The sequence below is a fragment of the Dermacentor albipictus genome, chromosome 2, assembly GCF_038994185.2.
Source record: "Dermacentor albipictus isolate Rhodes 1998 colony chromosome 2, USDA_Dalb.pri_finalv2, whole genome shotgun sequence".
NCBI classification, from domain to species: domain Eukaryota; kingdom Metazoa; phylum Arthropoda; class Arachnida; order Ixodida; family Ixodidae; genus Dermacentor; species Dermacentor albipictus.
Genome location: NC_091822.1, coordinates 122628139 through 122645618, shown reverse-complemented (window position 1 = coordinate 122645618; position 17480 = coordinate 122628139). Strand labels below are relative to the sequence as shown.

At 49.4% G+C, this 17480-nt stretch overlaps 1 protein-coding gene across 1 annotated transcript in view; it reads right to left on the bottom strand.

Annotated features, from left to right (window-relative positions):
• LOC135910749 (enolase-phosphatase E1-like) overlaps positions 1-5472 on the bottom strand; it is a 99457-nt gene extending 93985 nt beyond the window's left edge. Inside the window, exon 1 of the mRNA XM_065442826.2 lies at positions 4643-5472. The gene's annotated coding sequence lies outside the window, so the exon portion shown is untranslated. The remainder of the gene's footprint in view (positions 1-4642) is intronic.
• Between the last annotated feature and the right edge of the window lie 12008 nt (positions 5473-17480).

Genomic DNA, 17480 nt, shown 5'->3' with positions numbered 1-17480 from the left:
AGAAAGAAAAAAAAGTATTGCCTGAAATTGCTATGTGGCATAGCAATTAAGTGGGTCTGCATTTAACGAATCGTATGCACTGCAGCGTCTCTGCAGTTCTGACATCCTGTTTTGTATCGAGACACTTAAGGAATGACAAGCGTCTCTGCAGTTCTGACATCCTGTTTTATATCGAGACACTTATGGAATGACAAGCTACTTCCCTTCGCTAGCTTTGAAAACCTCTATATAGGTAGGTTACTGTGAATATGGGCCACTAGAGAGCCAAGGTGCCTTTCCGTATCAGTATGCCTTACGTAATAGAAATCTATTCGATTTGCATTACACCGAAACTCGTGCATTTCACAGTGCAGTACTTTTTTTTTCTCATCTCGTCTTTTGAAACAGCCCTTCTCCTCTTTGGGTGGGTCCCAAGTTGAAACGTGTCTCTCTCTTTCTTACTGTTCCTGCATCGTGAAGTGACCGTGAAAGGAGTCGCTAAATTTAGTATCCCCATTTGACGCACCATGTATTGAAGAGATTAAACAAATATTCACAGAAGGTCGCGTCTTAGCAAGATAAGCTTCGCCTGAACGCATTAGCGAACGATTGCTGACGCATCGCGCAGTTTAATTCAGGCATATCCAGGCATATTCAGGCACCCGAATGTGAAGCTGCTTGAAGTAATTCTTTGTATCATGCTCACACTCTCCGTGTACTTTCGCACTCCAGCTTCAGAGTAAGCGAATGAACGTGCTACCTCGTTGCTGGTCTTTCGCACAAAATAGTGTCTAAACGCGCAAGCCATACTTTCTTTATTGACACGCATCTGCCTTCACTACTTATTCGTCTCTTCAGCTGGGCCGCGTTCCTCCAACACCTCACAATAGTCCTATGAGCAGAGCTATCGAGAAGCGATCGCAATGACAATTAAACTAAACGCAATCTGAAACTGCTCATCCCGAATTTTCATAGACGCACGCTCCGTAAAGAAAAGAAAATGCTTCGTAATTCCTGTTAGAAAGGTTAGCAAGTATATGCACATATTAGCTACGTTTGCTGATCAACGAGAAGAAGACAAATAGAGGGTCTTGATTCTTGTTAGTCACAACGAGATGAAGTTATCAACATTCGTTAGCAAAGCTTGCAATAAAGGCTGAGAAGACTAAGCAAGAGAATAAGCGAGAGGAGACAGAGAGTAAAAAGCTTGTAGTTCTTGTAACTATAGCTTTATAAACTGTTAATTATAATGGAAAAGCCAGTCAATAAAGCTGGTGTGCTCACAAAGCATAAACGTCGAACGTAATTAAACCTAAACGCTCACCGAATTCTAACGAAAACAGCGTCGCACAGATGACAGAAAGTCACACATATGCATAGAAGCTGCATAGAAAGCTCGTAACGTAACAGTTACTAAATAAATTTAAAACGAGCCTGTCAACTTACGTGATAGCATAGCATTTACCATCTTTCTTCGCAAGTGTGTTCGAAGCTTATGTCACTTTTTTTTAAACTGCAATGCCTGTCCAGGAAGTTGAGAATGCACAGCACGGGTAGAAAGGATTTGAGATGCAGACAAGAACTGTAAATCGCATTCTCTGAAACACGCCAATAACTATTTAGGGTACGGAGTGCGCGAAAGCTCTGGCAATGAACTCAATGTTTTGGCTTAAAGACATTATGTCCTCTCCTTTCTATTATTATTATTATTATTATTATTATTATTATTATTATTATTATTAGTAGTAGTAGTAGTAGTAGTAGTGGTAGTGGTAGTGGTAGTAGTAGTAGTAGTAGTAGTAGTAGTAGTAGTAGTAGTAGTAGTAGTAGTAGTAGTAGCTATTGTTGTTCTTGGCGGTGGTGTTATTTGTCGTATACAAGCAGCATTTTGCCTTACACAAATAAATTAAATAGGCAATCGAAGCTTTCATTTTCCCAGCGAACTATTTATTATTTATAGGCACGGGCTGGATGTACGAGCGTCCGTAGCACCGCCCAAACTCGACGGTAGCTTTTACAAGAAAAAGACCCACACATCGCCCTCCTTCACAAAAACACGGCGTCTCGTTCTGGCCGCCCTTGTCATATATACGTTCGGCCAAACTGGAACGACTGCCAATCAGCGTTCACTAAATAGAAAACATAACGTTCGCGGATAAGTTCTGTACGAACTCGCTGCCTTCTGCTGTCCGATAGGGCCGCCGTCTGCTCGGTAAAGATTATCCGGCTCCGTATAAGCGACATGCTCGGTGCCCTTGTGGCGAGCGCGTGGGACGGCGAGGCCCCGTGCATACGTCGCCGTCGCGCTTTCGCCCCACACACGCCAGCTTCGCGGCGGGGTGGGCCCTCGGCCAGAGCGCGGCCATCTGAGAGATCAACCCTGAAAATCGCGCGACCTTGACACGCGGTGACGGGCAGGCGCGGTCCGAAGGGAGCTGCTGAGGGCAAACAAAAATTTGCATGCGCGTATGAGCTTGGTGTCGTCCACGGCGAGCCGTGCGTCTCGAACCGTCAGTTTGCCTTCTCCGGCCGACTCCGTCGGGCCTGCACAGGTCTGTGCCTATTTGTGGCACAATTTCTTTTCGCTTAGTGTGACGTGACGAGTTCACTTCTAAGTGGCCCAAAACTGTGCAGGCTGTCCAGATGAAAGTATACGTACAGGTTTGTCAGGTTGTATACACTCTTTTAACACAAGGGCTTCCGTACTGAGTGCAGAAATGTATTAGGGGGCCGTTCTTGTGAATATCATACTGTACGCCTGCGTGCAGTGTGTGTGCGATCGCCTCACGACTTAGCAGGCGATAGCTTTAGTCAACGGTATGCTTAGTGAGTCAGCTATCAAGTGCGCATTGTCTCCTTAGACGACACTGCTCATAAAAACCTTGCACGCGCCTAGGTCACGCCTTCAAAGTGCACCGACAGTGCGCCCCCTACATATATGTACAAGTGCGAATTTTACACGCCGCGATGGCTCAGCGGCTATGGCGTTCGTGTTGGTTTAAGGTTCGATCCCCACTGCGGCTGCCGAATTTCGGTGGGGGAGTTATGAAAAAAAAAAGTTCGTGTACGTGGATTTAGGTGTACGCTAAAGAAACCCAGCTAGCATATAATGAATCCGAGGTCCCCCAATTAACTGCGGAGTGATCGTTGTTTTCGCATGTAAAACGACTGAATGTTTAAATGCCAGGCTGAAGAGTCACGCTCTTGGTGGTCCTTACAGAGGCAAATAATTATACGCACGAGGTCATTAGGTGTGCTAAAGCAGGCACAATATCACAAGTGAGGGAACGAGGACGAGCGCAGTACGGTATGTCGCAAACCACACAGAAACTCCACATCGACGCCTAATGTATAGGTAAGTGCTAGGTGGATCTGTGAATCTTGTATTGACAGCTTTTAAGTAGCACTATGACAGGAAACTCGCGCAGCATATATGGTCGCAGTCCTCGAGTAGATGATGAACGTCGACAGGTAACGTGTGTACACTCATTTCTACCCGCCAGGATGAAGTGTGCTATAAGGTTATGCAAGCTGCTTGCGAGCGATAAGTGAATGTATTCGTATACGTCAGGTAGAGTTCCGTAAGGCAAGCCACATGCATACCATGGCAAACCGTAGAAAATGGCATTTGTGATAGCTTTCGAATCGTCTGCAAGTCGTCAAACATTTTGTATACAGCAAGCTCCTTCCAAACCCCCTTCGAGTTTTCAAAAGCGCAGGGAAGTGGCAGAACACGGATCGATTTTTCTTTTTTCATCTGGTCTGACGGATACTCGAGCATTGTATTTCAACATGCATCCGAATCGGCGACCACTGCATAGGCAAGAGTGCGTAAAACTTCGCCATTTCAGCGCGCAATGAAGACCGTGGCAGGCGGCCGGCGGTAATGGAGACGTTGGGCGCGCTCAAAAGCGGATGAGTGCACGGCGGCAAAGCAAACGCGCCTTCGAAAAGAAGAGGTGGTAATTTTTTTGACCGTCTCGAACCGGTCACAATACACATGACAAGGTTCGTGAGCTATGAAAGATGGCTGTTCGAAGCACGACCTGATTCAGGATCATGGGGGTTTGACGTCGTCCTAGCTCCACCCTCACTGTCCAGTTCGTCAAGAACACGACGTTCATCCCCACATCGACAAGTAAAAGACTAGAATAGACAAAAAATATTAATGTTCACGGGTCACAGTATATGCTCAGGTATTCATGGTAAGCGTTAATGTGTCATAGTGTGCTTTCCAACTGTGCTGCAGTTTCTTGTTCTCTGAGAGGAAACAAAGAGTGTCACTTCTTCTAAATGCAACGTATCTCAAAATATTGCTGAGTACATTGTAACCGTATACGAAGTGGTTTAGTGAAGTAACGAAAGTTATCATCCTAATAATTATAATCGTTTTCGCTATAACAAGCTGACACCCACCAAAGCAAATACTGCATCCACCTCTCATCACAGGCGTCGAGTATGCAAGAAGCCTGTTGAGGTAATCGAGCTATGCGGATGGCTAAATAACAAGTATGCTGCACCGCAGCAGCAGCAACGAGGGCGACTAGTTTAAGGACCCAACTGACAAATCCCATTTGCGAGCTCTTGCTGTCATTAAAACAGCGCGCTGATCCCAATTAGGCCGGCCCCGGCACATTCCCGCCGATGAAGATTTCCCACCTACCGGTCTACGAGGCAGGGTCTGGCCTCATGCGTCGCCTCCGGGCAGCTGTTCGTCGCTGGTACAAGTGGAGCTTCCTCCCCTTCTTCGCCGAGTACCGTTGGGTAATCAATCCGGGAAAGAAGAACCAGATCCTCGGTCGTCAGTCACACGTCACTCCACCACGCACGCTTGCGCGTAAAAGCGGTGGGTGGTCCACAGAGCAAAACGAGTGAGCACGAGCACGCACAATTCCGCCACCCCTTCGGCGACAGGTGCTTCTGCAGCTGAACCGCAGGGCAACGTTTTCCGGGAGACCACAGGAAAGATGCACTGCGGCGGCGGTGGTTTGCAGGAGTCCCGGGGAGTTTAAAAGTGACGCGGGTGTGTGTGTACACCGGGTTGCTATCGACGCCAAAAGCCGATTCAGATGCCGCTGGTATGACGAGCGAACCGGCGGTCCGGGTTCCAGAATCCCACAGGTACGGGACCACGGAGAGTCTAGCACCGGAGGCTGGAACCCCGCAGATTTCGGGAGTGTGCGTGACGCGCGGGTGACGTGCGACTCTCGAGTGTAGCCTACGCACGCTCTATCGGCTGGCCGCGGCGGGAACAGGTGCTCGGCTCGCCGCGATGCTCGTCGTTGTCGTCTTCGTCGTGGTCGGGGCGCGGGCGCGCAGCAGAAAAGGCGGCTGCCGACTGCTGTACGCGCCCCTCGGCTTCCGCCGACGACTGCTTGCGGAGGCGTACAGCGCGCGCGCGCTCGACGCACGCACGCACACGCACACGCACACACCACCGCCGACTACGAAACGGCGCGTGGGTCGTCGGCGAGGGCAACCGGTTTGCCGCCGCGCGCACAGGTATCCTCCGCCACCACCACGCACGGCTCGCTTGCGCGGGACGCTCGCAGTTGCGTTTACGGGCCGCCGCAGCTAACGCACGCGCAAACGCCGGCTGGTGTTGCGTTTCGCGGCCGCTACACCGACGCGTCGCGTCGTGGCGGCGCTCCCTGGTGCTAGCGAGGCGCACCACGTCGGACCGCGTCTGCCCGTCCAGGTTGCGCGGAGCGTTCGAAAACCAGGCAGACCACGCGGGACTCACTTGAACACGAAGAGAGTAGGTGTTCGGACTCCAGGGCTCACAGTGTGTGTGTGAGAGAGAGAGAGAAAGCAAGGAGAGAAAATGCAGGGAGGTCAACCAGCCAGAGGAGCGTCCGGTTTGTTACCCTACACTGGGGGTAAGAGAAAGGGGAATAGAAAGAGGGAAAGAGGAAGAGTGAGCACTAAGTGCAAGTGAAATGATGCACAGGGACACTATAAGTGGTCTCTTAAACCAGTGCACCTGAAGCAGTGTGCTAGCGCACGAATCGCTATTTGTGGCAGTGACGGGTGTAGCCACGGTCCGAGTACGTTCACTCAGAGTACAGCCTCGAGTGCAGTCGGCTTAAAGTTGTCCTTAGGTGCTTGATGGTGTACTGGCACCTACAGGAGTCGCACATTGGGCTCTCGGTCATCCCTATACGACAGGAGTAAGCTATAGCGTTCGTGTACGCCACTCCCAGCCACAAGCGGCAGAGCAAGGTTGTTTCTTCGCAGCGGGAAAGGCTATATGGCAGTTGCAGCCGTAGCAAGGGATCCAGCTAATGCAATTGGCAATTGAAGGCACTTGAACTCCACAAAGGTTGTGACCTTTTGCGTGAAAGCAGACGAAGTTCCCTGGCAACGTCCGTCCTCGCCGAAGGTATATGGACGCGTCTGGATGACTTCGTGGGCAGGCCGGGCAGCCCTGTCAGCAAAGTTGTTGCCGACGATCCGCAATGAGCAGGAATCCACTGAAAAAGTATGTTAGCCCTGTTTCCAGAGCATGGGAATGTTCTTCCCTGATGTCGGACATCATTTGCTCCTATGTTCTGTGATGTAAGGCAGACTTCATACTCTGAAGAGCTGTCTTAGAGTCACAAAATACGACCAACTTCTGTGCCGGCTCTTCGGTGACGTAGCTCGTAACGACATGGGGGGTTCCAAGTTCGGCTACCACAGATGTGGTCATGTGTGACACTTTGAATTTAACTGTGACCTGCTTAGCTGGAACAACGAATACGGCAGTTGCACTGGTAGGTGAGATAGAACCGTCGGTATACATATGTATGCCTTTGCAGCTTCCTTCTGTTACCTGCGGTGGTTGCTTAGTGGCTATGATGTTAGGCTGCTAAGCGCGAGAACGCCAAATCGAATCCCGGCCACGGCGGCCGCATTTCGATGGGGGAGAAATGCGAAAACACCGGTTTACTTAGTTTAGGTGCGAGTTAAGAACTCCAGGTGGTTACAATTTCCGGAGTCCCCCACTACGGCGTGCGTCATAACCAGATCGTGGTTTTGGCACGTTAAACCCCCTATTTTTTTTCCCTGTGTCCTCATCGTCACCTGCCCTTCTTGCTTTCGCTACAGAGGCCTCTGTCCGCAATAATAATAATAATAATAATAATAATAATAATAATAATAATAATAATAATAATAATAATAATAATAATAATAATAATAATAATAATAATAATAATAATAATAATAATAATAATAATGATGATAATAATAATAATAATAGTAATAATAATTATAGATTTATTCACGTCACGTGTATACATTATGCTGGATGCCTGCAGGAAAAGCTGTCATAACGGCAGCTTGACAAGATCGCAGGCCTCCGCACTAGCAACTTCATGTAGCGGTCAGCAAATCATACAAAACTTCACATAGAAATCCCCAAGCATTGAAATGCGTGCATACAGAAAAGAGGAAGAATACATTCAACATTTAGGGCATCGCGTTACAATGTCCAGAAGTGCGAACCATATACATTCAAATATCAAGGCACTATACATCTAACAAAGGAAGTGGATGGGAAAACGGCGTCGCGGTAGCTCAACTGGTTAGAGCATCGCACGCCTGAGGCGAAGACGTGGGTTCGTATCCCACCTGCGGCCAGTTATTTTTTCATCCACTTCGATTTCCATTCATTTACTATTTCTTTAATTCAACTAATATATATATATATATATATATATATATATATATATATATATATATATATATATATAATTTCCTTCAATAATTAACACTCCTTTGCGAATCAGTGCTTGCCTCTGGGCTGCCTTTCTTCACGTCCCTTGCTTGCGCTGTTAGAACGAACATCAACCAATTTGAGCCTTACCAGAGTTTGTGATGCATATGTTGGGTGCTTATTCGCGCATGATCGAGCGCTTACATTGTACTTTAACGCGCGCGAACTTAAAAAAAAAAGAACAGTATGCCTACACCTATAACTCACCGACTTTATCAGGCCTGTTGAACAGCAAAGAACGGCTGCGCATGAGTCAGCCCGCCTTTGGACAGAAGCGCGAAATCGGGTATCTGGGTCGAAGCGCCCCCGTCGGGGTGACAGATGGACGCCTTTTGTTTCTTGCGTCTCTTTTGCGTGGCTTTTTTTCTTAACGATGACTTGTTTTCCTCCCGTCTCACTTTGCAACGCAAACGGCGCAATAAACCTTCACAGTCGTTAGCCCGGCACCCGTGTCGCTTTATCGTTCTTTTGTGTAACGCCTCGCAGTTTTTTATTTACATGCATTACGTACGGGGACGTCCACAATGATACACCGCCGCGCTGTGGACTTACTCTTGTCTTATCGCGAGTGGGGTTTTTTGCTAGGTGCGCGTGTTCCGCAACCGAAATCAGATAACGGAAATGCGCTGCGTGCTGCACAAGCACATTGAGATAGACTAGATTAGATTATGGGGTTTTACGTGCCAAAACCACTTACTGATTATGAGGCACGCCGTAGTTCTCCACCTGGGGTTCTTTAACGTGCACCTAAATCTAAGCACACGGGTGTTTTCGCATTTCGCCCCCATCGAAATGCTGCCGCCGTGGCCGGGATTCGATCCCGCGACCTCGTGCTCAGCAGCCTAACACCATAGCCACTGAGCAACCGCGGCGGGTAAGCACATTGAGATGAAGCCTTTCGCAGTTGACAACAGTGCCAGAACGGGCAGCCTATATACGTAGCGAGTGGCGGAAGCCAAATGGGAGAGACGCCACAAACATCTATATATCTATAGGATTCACGTCGAATAACCCCCGGGTGGTCAGAATAAGTCCGAAGCCTCGCGCTACAGAGTGCCTCATCATTGGACGTTGTGCTGACACTTTTAATTAAACCCCAGATGTTCTCCTTCTTTTTTTTTAATCCCAGATTTTTTTTTAGTGAATCCCACGGCCGTGGGATTCATTAAAACCGATGCGATCACGTATTCGACCGACTTTTCATGGCCTTGATTGTGTGACGTCATGCTCCTCCCTCAGTGTTCCTGTCTTCAACAACCAACACGTGCCAATTTTTGCCTGCTGGAACTGCGACCAGTGACTCAATGTGCCTTGAAGTATGTAGGATGTTCGACGAGCTAATTAACTTAAATAATTTTACGTAACAGAAAATGCTTTTACGCGACAAAAAAGAAAATAGTTGTTACAAAAATTCACCGACGATTACGATACTCCCCAGAGCAAAATTTGAGCGCAGCTGTATACGCGCATTCATTTCGCGATACTGGCGGCGAGGACTCGCTTGTGTACAGTATACGTGGGACAACGCGGCGCGCTCCTCATAGGTTGGGCTGTCGGCGCTCAATAAAAACACGCGGGAGCCCTCCGGGACATTTCTGTAAGTACAGGGTCACGAGACGAGAGAAGCTTTAACTGTAAAAAATAATAATATTGGGCAAACAGAAATCGCAGGATGGTTTACAGACGCTATCTCTTTACTGAATACGTACATGAACGCCCACTGCGCGCGGTCGCCGTGGTGGAGTTCCCCAAACCGTTTTCTTGGTTGAAAGGTAGGCATTCGCTGAGAGCAAACCATGTGAAATGTGTTCTTACAGGGGGCTGTCTGTATAACCCAATGGAGCATAAAAGAATGAAGCCTGAATGCAGCGATCTCATGCGTTCGCAGCGACCGACTGCGCGTCTGCATGGATGTCCTTGCACAATGTTTCGCTTTCGCTGCGGGCGCGTTTTCGCACCGTGTCGTGAGCTTCAAGCCGTAGCATGTGATCATTTGACAGTACACAAGCAACCATTGCTGCGCGGATGCTATGAGAGTTGTTTTTTAAAAAAAAAACGTTATAACTAGGAGCTTCGATCGACGCCTACGACGACATGTGATGTGCCGTTGCGACAATTCAATCTTTTCTTTTTTCTGTTTTAATTCTTGGACTTTTCAATACCATTACTTCTCAAGTTGCATCGCACTCTATGTTTACTGGTCTTCTCAGCGAGCAATTAAATTTCCTGCTGCTTCTCTTTCTTAATCCAGTACATTCATTGTTTGGTGCTATCACAAACGTGAGCATGCGCCATGCCTTTCTTCAATGTGCTTCTTGCCGTTCCGTTTCCGTTCCAGTGATCTTGACAGCACCTAACATCACCAAGTTCATAGATCAAACCTTCACGATATTAGCCGGGCAGCGCGCGCGGGCGAACCTCCCAGTGCGCGCTTTCTGCTACTCACCGGACATCGCAGTGCCGGCGCCGCAGCAGAAATCTTCGCAGAAGTGCTTGCTGCACACTCGAGTTGTGGCCGATGGCTGCTTCCCGGCTCTTAAGTTTCGCGAACCAAGCTGCTCTCAGCTTCTTGTCCTGCGAGTGTGTGTGAAGACTGACGCCGGACTCTGTTGCGTACATCCGGCACATCGGTACCGAGCAGTAGCCTAGCTACCACGTTGCACGCCTTCAAAGGCTGCCACAACCTATTATAGTGCTTTCAAGTGTTGTCAAGCAGACACCCGAAGCGTTAGAAAACTTCCCCACTTGATCATAACCGCAGCGCAGGTGGGACATTAAACTTCATTTTTCAGCTTGCTTCGCCGCTTCTGAAGCAGCCGACGCGGCCGCTGTGTCCGCGTGATCCTTCATAACACGTCACGCCGACAGCGGCGCGATCATTTCCGCTGGTGGGACTGGCCCCTAATATTGATTGGCGCGGACAGCGACTCACGCGGCACGTTGCAAACGGAACGAAGCGTGGCCGTACTGTTTCGCTAATCGTGACGCATGGGCGCGATTCACAACAGCCGCCGCAGACAAACTTCCGCGCATGCAGCGCTTTGTTTCCATACAGACGACGCGCGCTACTCTGGCGCCATCTCGTAGACATCGTCGCCGCAACGCCCGTCTTGCGTGGCACTACGCTTTTCTTCTCTCGCTTTCGCCATACCCTCCTCCTCCGCTTTCCGCCTCATGGCTCCGCTGCGCCCTCCTCCTGCACTTTCCTCCTCGTGCTATCTTCGCTATCCCCGGGTTTGATCTCCCACTGCGCTCCGCGTTCGCTCTCATCTTACGCGGTGCTCGTTCACTCGGTTACGAGGTAGGACGCCGACGCTCGCTGCAGGAACGGGCGCCGAAGAGCCGCACTCTAAATATGGCAATATGGTGAGATCGAGAACGAGCATAACAGGTACTCGTTTGATGGATTATTTCAGAAGGGCTGTCTGGACTTCCCGCTGCATAATTTTCAGTCACTTCGTGGCTTACCACCAACGCTGTCTCTCCTACATGCCCCTAAAAACAAAAACAAAAACAACTATTTCCTTTAGCGTAGTACATATGAAAAACGGATGTACCTTCAGCAGTGTCTCAGTGGATTATGGCACCCTGCTGCTGATCATGTGGTCATGGGTGCGATTCCTGACCACGGCGACAGCATATGATGAGGACGAAATGCAAAAATCATTCACATATGAGTGCTAACCCGACAGCTGATGCATAAAAGGCAGCGAAACTGAAGCGAGCTCTCACACCCTTTAAAAGTACTTGAAGTCTGTTTGCTGGCTCACTGAGTGCAATACAGCTCAAGAAGTATAGGATTCTGCTACGTCCACCCCACGGGCAAGTTAAAAAATAATGTTCTGTTAACTCTAAAATAAAACACGTTACATGTATAAAAAAAGTTTCTAGTTCTAGTTTGCATAATGCACTTCTAGTTTGCATAATGAATCCTTACCAACTAGCTCAGCTTTCTGTCGTTCTAAAAAAAAGGCCTGTCCCAGGCGAGCTGCTGCGATTCGCCGTCAGCGAAAGCGCGTTCTTGAAAACAAAGGCCCGCTCGACGCGCGCGCCCTTTCTTGCTTCTTTCCAGCCGTGGTTTGCAGCGCGCGTGTGGGCGACGCTTCGAGGCCACGGCTTCCCACGCGACGGGTGCGTGCCCGGGATGAGCGTTGGCGAACGGAATCTGTGTGTGTGTGTGCCCTTGTATGTGGCGTGTGTATGTGTGTGCGTGTGTATGTGAGCGTGTGTGTGTGTGTGTGCGTGTTCGTACAGTAAACACGGAACGGAAGAAAGAAAGAAAAATTTGGGAGTGGCTGGTTGGTGAAGTACGAACGCACACACGACGAAAGCCGAAGGTGAACGCGAAGATGACGCAAATAAAAAAAAAGAAGGAACAAAAGAAAGAAGAACAAGAAGCGTCACGTGGCAGCTGGAGGTGCGACATAGCCCGTACATGGCACACTTGGTACTCGGCGCAAATTATCAAACGCACGTCACAGCCGGTGGCTGATTGTTGCCGCGGCAACTGTATAAGGGAGCACTCACGCCGGACTTTAGGGAAGTTGAGCCACACGTTGCTCGCAGGTGTGCTGCCGGCAGGTCTGTAAACACTATAGCCGACAGCAATAGTTAGCAAATGTAGAGCTCTGCTGCAACGAACAGCCAGGGGGAACTGGGGCGCTACAGTGTCTGTGGAAACTGCAAGCAAGCCGATTAAACCAGTTCGAGAAGGTTGATTTTAGTACGTGGAGTTCTGTAAACGTTTTGCCTTCTCGCTTCAAAAGGCTTCGCGACGTTGTAAATTGATAACTTTCAGCAAAATATTGCGTTATATATGTGAACATCTGTAATAACTATGCACGTGAGCAGAGAGTAAATGGCTTGCTTTGTGCAGAAAACTACGAGTGCTTAGAAACGCGGGAACGATAAAACGTAATTAAGAACGACAGAAAAACGTTTGGAACCACAAGCAGTAAGGTCAGACAAACCCATGCACTAGATATCATTCCTATGTCTCACTATATATAGCAGAATGAACGCAGTGCCAGAGTTCCCTGCAGTACTTCTTGCATGGAAATTAAGGAGAGACATGACAGCGAGCATCCGAAGAATACATGTTTGCAGGAAGATGAAGAGAAACCTACCAACGCTGGTCGAACAAGGGATGCCTCGTGAGTCAAGTCCAAGACGTAGCCTCCTTGTCGTGCGACTCTTGTTTTAAGCTAGGCGAAGCCATCAAGCGCCTGTTGTTTGTGTACCTGCCCTCGATGCGACGTCCAGCTCGAGACTGTCAATGCGATTAGTTCGTGCGAATCCGCCAACGCGTGCTCGCGGTCCGCGACCTGAGTGGTGACTGCGCCACCACTGTTTGCAGTGGTGTGGTGTAGTGCCAGAAAGCCAACTTTAACGCCTCTGAAAGACGCCGGCGCCGTGGGGCGTAATTCCGATTTGTTTCGCGTATGCGGACACGTAGTATTGCCTAGCGTTCTTTTCTTTGCAACAGAGCGTTAATAGTTTACACGTTTCATTTTTAACAACGCATACCATTCACCAATGTTTTGTCTATTTAGGCGTAGTTACGCAATTTATTTATTTTAATCTTCTTGTCATTCATTCATTCATTCATTAATTTGTTTGTTTGTATACAACGTAGTCTTATAATTCATACAACAGTGGAAGGCGATTAATGGTGCTCACGAAAAGACAGACCGACACTGACCGCGGAGCTCTAGTCAAGACGGAGCACGTTGTAACACAAGCAAACGACGCTTGCTGTGTGCCGGAAGTACTTAAGTGTAGTGAGAAATTGTTCTTGTGCATTCTCTTTCTGTTACTTTGTTTCCATAGAAACAAATTAACTAACATTCCAACTATTACGAACATCATTTGTTCGCCATAAAAGTGGAAAAAATATCGATGACGCGTCCTGGGCAGCCAATCGGATAGTTCACCCTACTTACGTCAATTGGGTGATTTTTCGCGATTTTCCGGTGAAAAAATTCGCCGAGCAGTGTGCTGCAATCGGCAGCGATGTACATTTTTAAAACCTTACAATAAATTACATGCTTTACGCGGAGCACTCAGATGCGTCAATTAATGATCAGAACGACCTACTCTAACGACTCAGTACGTTTGTACAAAATCGTCAAAATCGTTTCACACCGCACCGGCGGTCTTCACGCTTCCACCCCGATCAGGTTCGGAGAACGGGATTTCAACGAACTGCCGAATTCCTAGAAATGTTGCCAGAGGTGCCGTTGGTTGTCAGCACTCAACCTTGACATTTCTGCGCTGTCAACTGGACCTTGACCTTTGAGAGGGAAGAAGCTACCGTCTCAGTTCAAGTGCGATCCTGGCCACCGCGTGGAGCGCCGGAGTCTGTTCGCTGAGTTCCTTCAAAGATGTAAATATGTGTATAAACTTTCTTCCGTAGCTGAACTTTTCCTTATGCCTGCCCCGGCACGACACCAAGTCGACATCACATAGGCCACGAAGCCCCAGTCCCAACAGTATGGTTACATGTCGCGTGCCTCCGTCTTTTAGGGTGGTGTCACCCTTTGACCTTGCTCGTGCCGCCGCCCGCCGTTGACCAGTGTTGCCAAAACCAGTTGACCAAAACCATTGACCGGTGTTTTCGTGCGCAAAAGGCTGTCGTCTTGCTGTTGTTGACTGATTTTCGCTCTCGACGGGAAGTCTTTAATGACACCATGAGCACGTTTAGAGTTACGCGAGAACCGACAATGCCCAGATGTTGCGTTCCGCAATGCACGAAGCACTGCAGGAAGGGCACACGAATGTATCGCTTCCCGGCTTGCCCTAACCGAAGAAAGCGTTGGCTTGTGCAAATGAAAAGGGATCGCTGGGAGCTCACTGCTGCGTCTTGTGTTTGCGCTGTGAGTATTATACCTCGCCTTCACCACGTATTTGCGCGCGTATACTTATTGCTATATTCGACATTTTTGAAGTGTCCTATACCTGTATGTTTTTTGTGAGCGTGGACTTATAGCGGCCCGTGACGGCCGCCCGTAGCCGAGCTGTAATGCAGCGTGCGTGCAAGTGGAGGCTATGCGTTCCATTATGCCGTATTAAGAAGGCACGAAACGTAAATGTTCATAACTAAGCCTGATTGTAGAACATGTTCTAACTTGGCAGCCGTATTTCAATCTTGGAATGCTCTGCAATTCAGAGTTTTATGCATCGTTCAGCTGTACGTCCGGCAATCGACTTTGTACGTAGTGTGCTGCATATTTATTGGATCTACGAAAAAATAATTCGCTGTGTTGTTTCTGCTCAAATTACGCACGGGGTGTACCGAATTTGGTTCGTATCTTATTTAACAAGCTGAGGTGTTGCCTCGGTTCCAGAAATGAACAAAGCCAGCTGCAACTTAAGACACACAAGAACCACAGTTTATAAAGCAGAAACCAGAGCAGTGGAAAACAGCGCTATGGCGTTTAGCCTACAATATCCCAACGTACTGCCAAGAAGGGAACCATTGCACGGAATTGCAACCAGAGGGCATGCAGGAAATCGCGCAAGTTCAATACATAAACTTGTGGCTTAACGTAGCCCTGGCAAATGTACAGAGTTAACTGAAGAGTCCCAGTTCATCTCATCAAAACCGTGGAAAGAAAAATGGCTGTGGCTTAGGTAAGGTTAAGCCCAGGATGCGAAGCATACTAGCCTTTATTTTAGTTGTTGAACCACTGTTTAGCCTGGTGAACTGCTGTTGCTTGGCTATATTTGGTTCGGCTAGACGAAGAAACAACTCATGCATTACTGCTTCGCCTTCAAGAGTGGAACGCGACAGCGTTCCCGTCGACCCGCCAAGGGGTGTAAGACAATGGGCTACAGGGCAGCGACTACGCGCCCCGCATTGGACGCGGTGAGCGTCGAGCAAAGCAGCGTTCGGCGCGGCAACGAAATGGGCGCCTGAGCAAGAGACGCACGCCTTAGAAACAGCTCGTTTCTAAGGCAACACCGCGTTCACTAGAGGCGCTTTTGTACCGCTTTGAAGCGTCGTACTCATGGCTCAGTGGTAGCGTCTCCGTCCCACACTCCGGAGACCCTGGTTCGATTCCCACCCAGCCCGTCTTGCAAGAGTTGAGCCAAAGCCACTTCTCCTCTGTCGTGACGTCACGGTGTCACGTGGTTTCAAGGCGACACCGCCGCGCCTGAGGAGCTGGGTTGAGCTCTCGTAATATGCTTCGCATAAAAAAGTTCACCACGGTCGTTTGTTTATCCTGGTTAGAAGTCCGGACGGCGTAGGCAGCACAGTGACGCTCGAGAACGGCCAAGCCTTGAAGCTGTCGGAACGCCGCCCCGTCTCCGCCACCGTGGCCAGTAGAGACACCACGGGTCGTCGGGAAACCACAACGCGACTGGGTAGAGGCCTCTACGAGCCCGGGTCCAGGAGCCCGTCAAGCACGCGCCTCCGCAGCCCAGCAGCCTTCCTCGAACGGTCCCTGCTTACGTCGTGCCCGGTAGACACCAGACCATCGGGGAAGCTTCGATGCGGCTGGGTGAAGGCTTTGTGCGCTGGGGTTCTTCGGCTCCACGAGCATACACCTTTGCACCCCAGGCCGTCTTCCACCGAATTCCCTCTACCTACGTATCTCTCTCTCGTTTCCCTCCTCCTCTTCTTTTATGCGAAGCATATTACGAGAGCTCAACCCAGCTCCTCAGGCGCGGCGGTGTCGCCTTCAATGACATTTGACCCCATGCCATACCACGTGACACCGTGACATCATGACAGAGGAGAAACGGGGCTCCAACTCGCGCCGTCGCTCGCGGCGTCGCCTTCAAGGCTGACCACGTGACACCGTGACGTCACGACAGAGGAGAAACGGTGCGCCAACTCGTGCCGTCGCTCGCGGCGTCGCGGTGGTATATAAGCAGCTGCGCTTGTTTTTAGGTGGCTTTGGCTCAACTCTTGCAAGATGGGCTGGGTGGGAATCGAACCAGGGTCTCCGGAGTGTGAGACGGAGACGCTACCACTGAGCCACGAGTACGATGCTTCAAAGCGGTACAAAAGCGCCTCTAGTGAATGCGGTGTTGGCTTAGAAACGAACTGTTTCTAAGGCTCAGGCGTGCGTCGCTTGCTCAGGCGCACATTTCGTAGCCGCGCCGAACGCTGCGTTGCTCGACGCTCACCGCGTCCAATGCGAGGCGCGTAGTCGCTGCGCCGTAGCCCATTGTCTTACACCCCTTGGCGGGTCGACGGGAACGCTATCGCGTTCCACTCTTGAAGGCGAAGCAGAGTAACGCATGAGTTGCTTCTTCGTCTAGCCGAACCAAATATAGCCAAGCAACAGCAGTTCACCAGGCTAAACAGTGGTTCAACAACTAAAATAAAGGCTAGTATGCTTCGCATCCTGGGCTTAACCTTAGCTAAGCCACAGCCATTTTTCTCTCTAGTCACCCGTGGACTTCTGTTATTAGGTATTTATTTTCTGTTTTGTATTTTCTTGCAGCGCTGGGTGCGATCGCGCAAAAGCCGCATGGCACGTCGTCTCCGTCGTCTTCACCGCGCACAAAGCTCGCGCCGCGCCGTGGACTCGAAAGTCCTTGATGATGTGAACATGGCAACCTATTGCACATCATGACAGGGGGGTTTAACTTATGATTATGATTCTTTCTTACACCGTGCTATTAAAAGTAATTGGCCGGTCCGGTTACAAAAGATAAAAACCATTGTCGTGCACTGCCGAACTGCGTTTGAGTGCTCACTTGTCCATTTCAGCTTTTTGTCGCCAAGTTC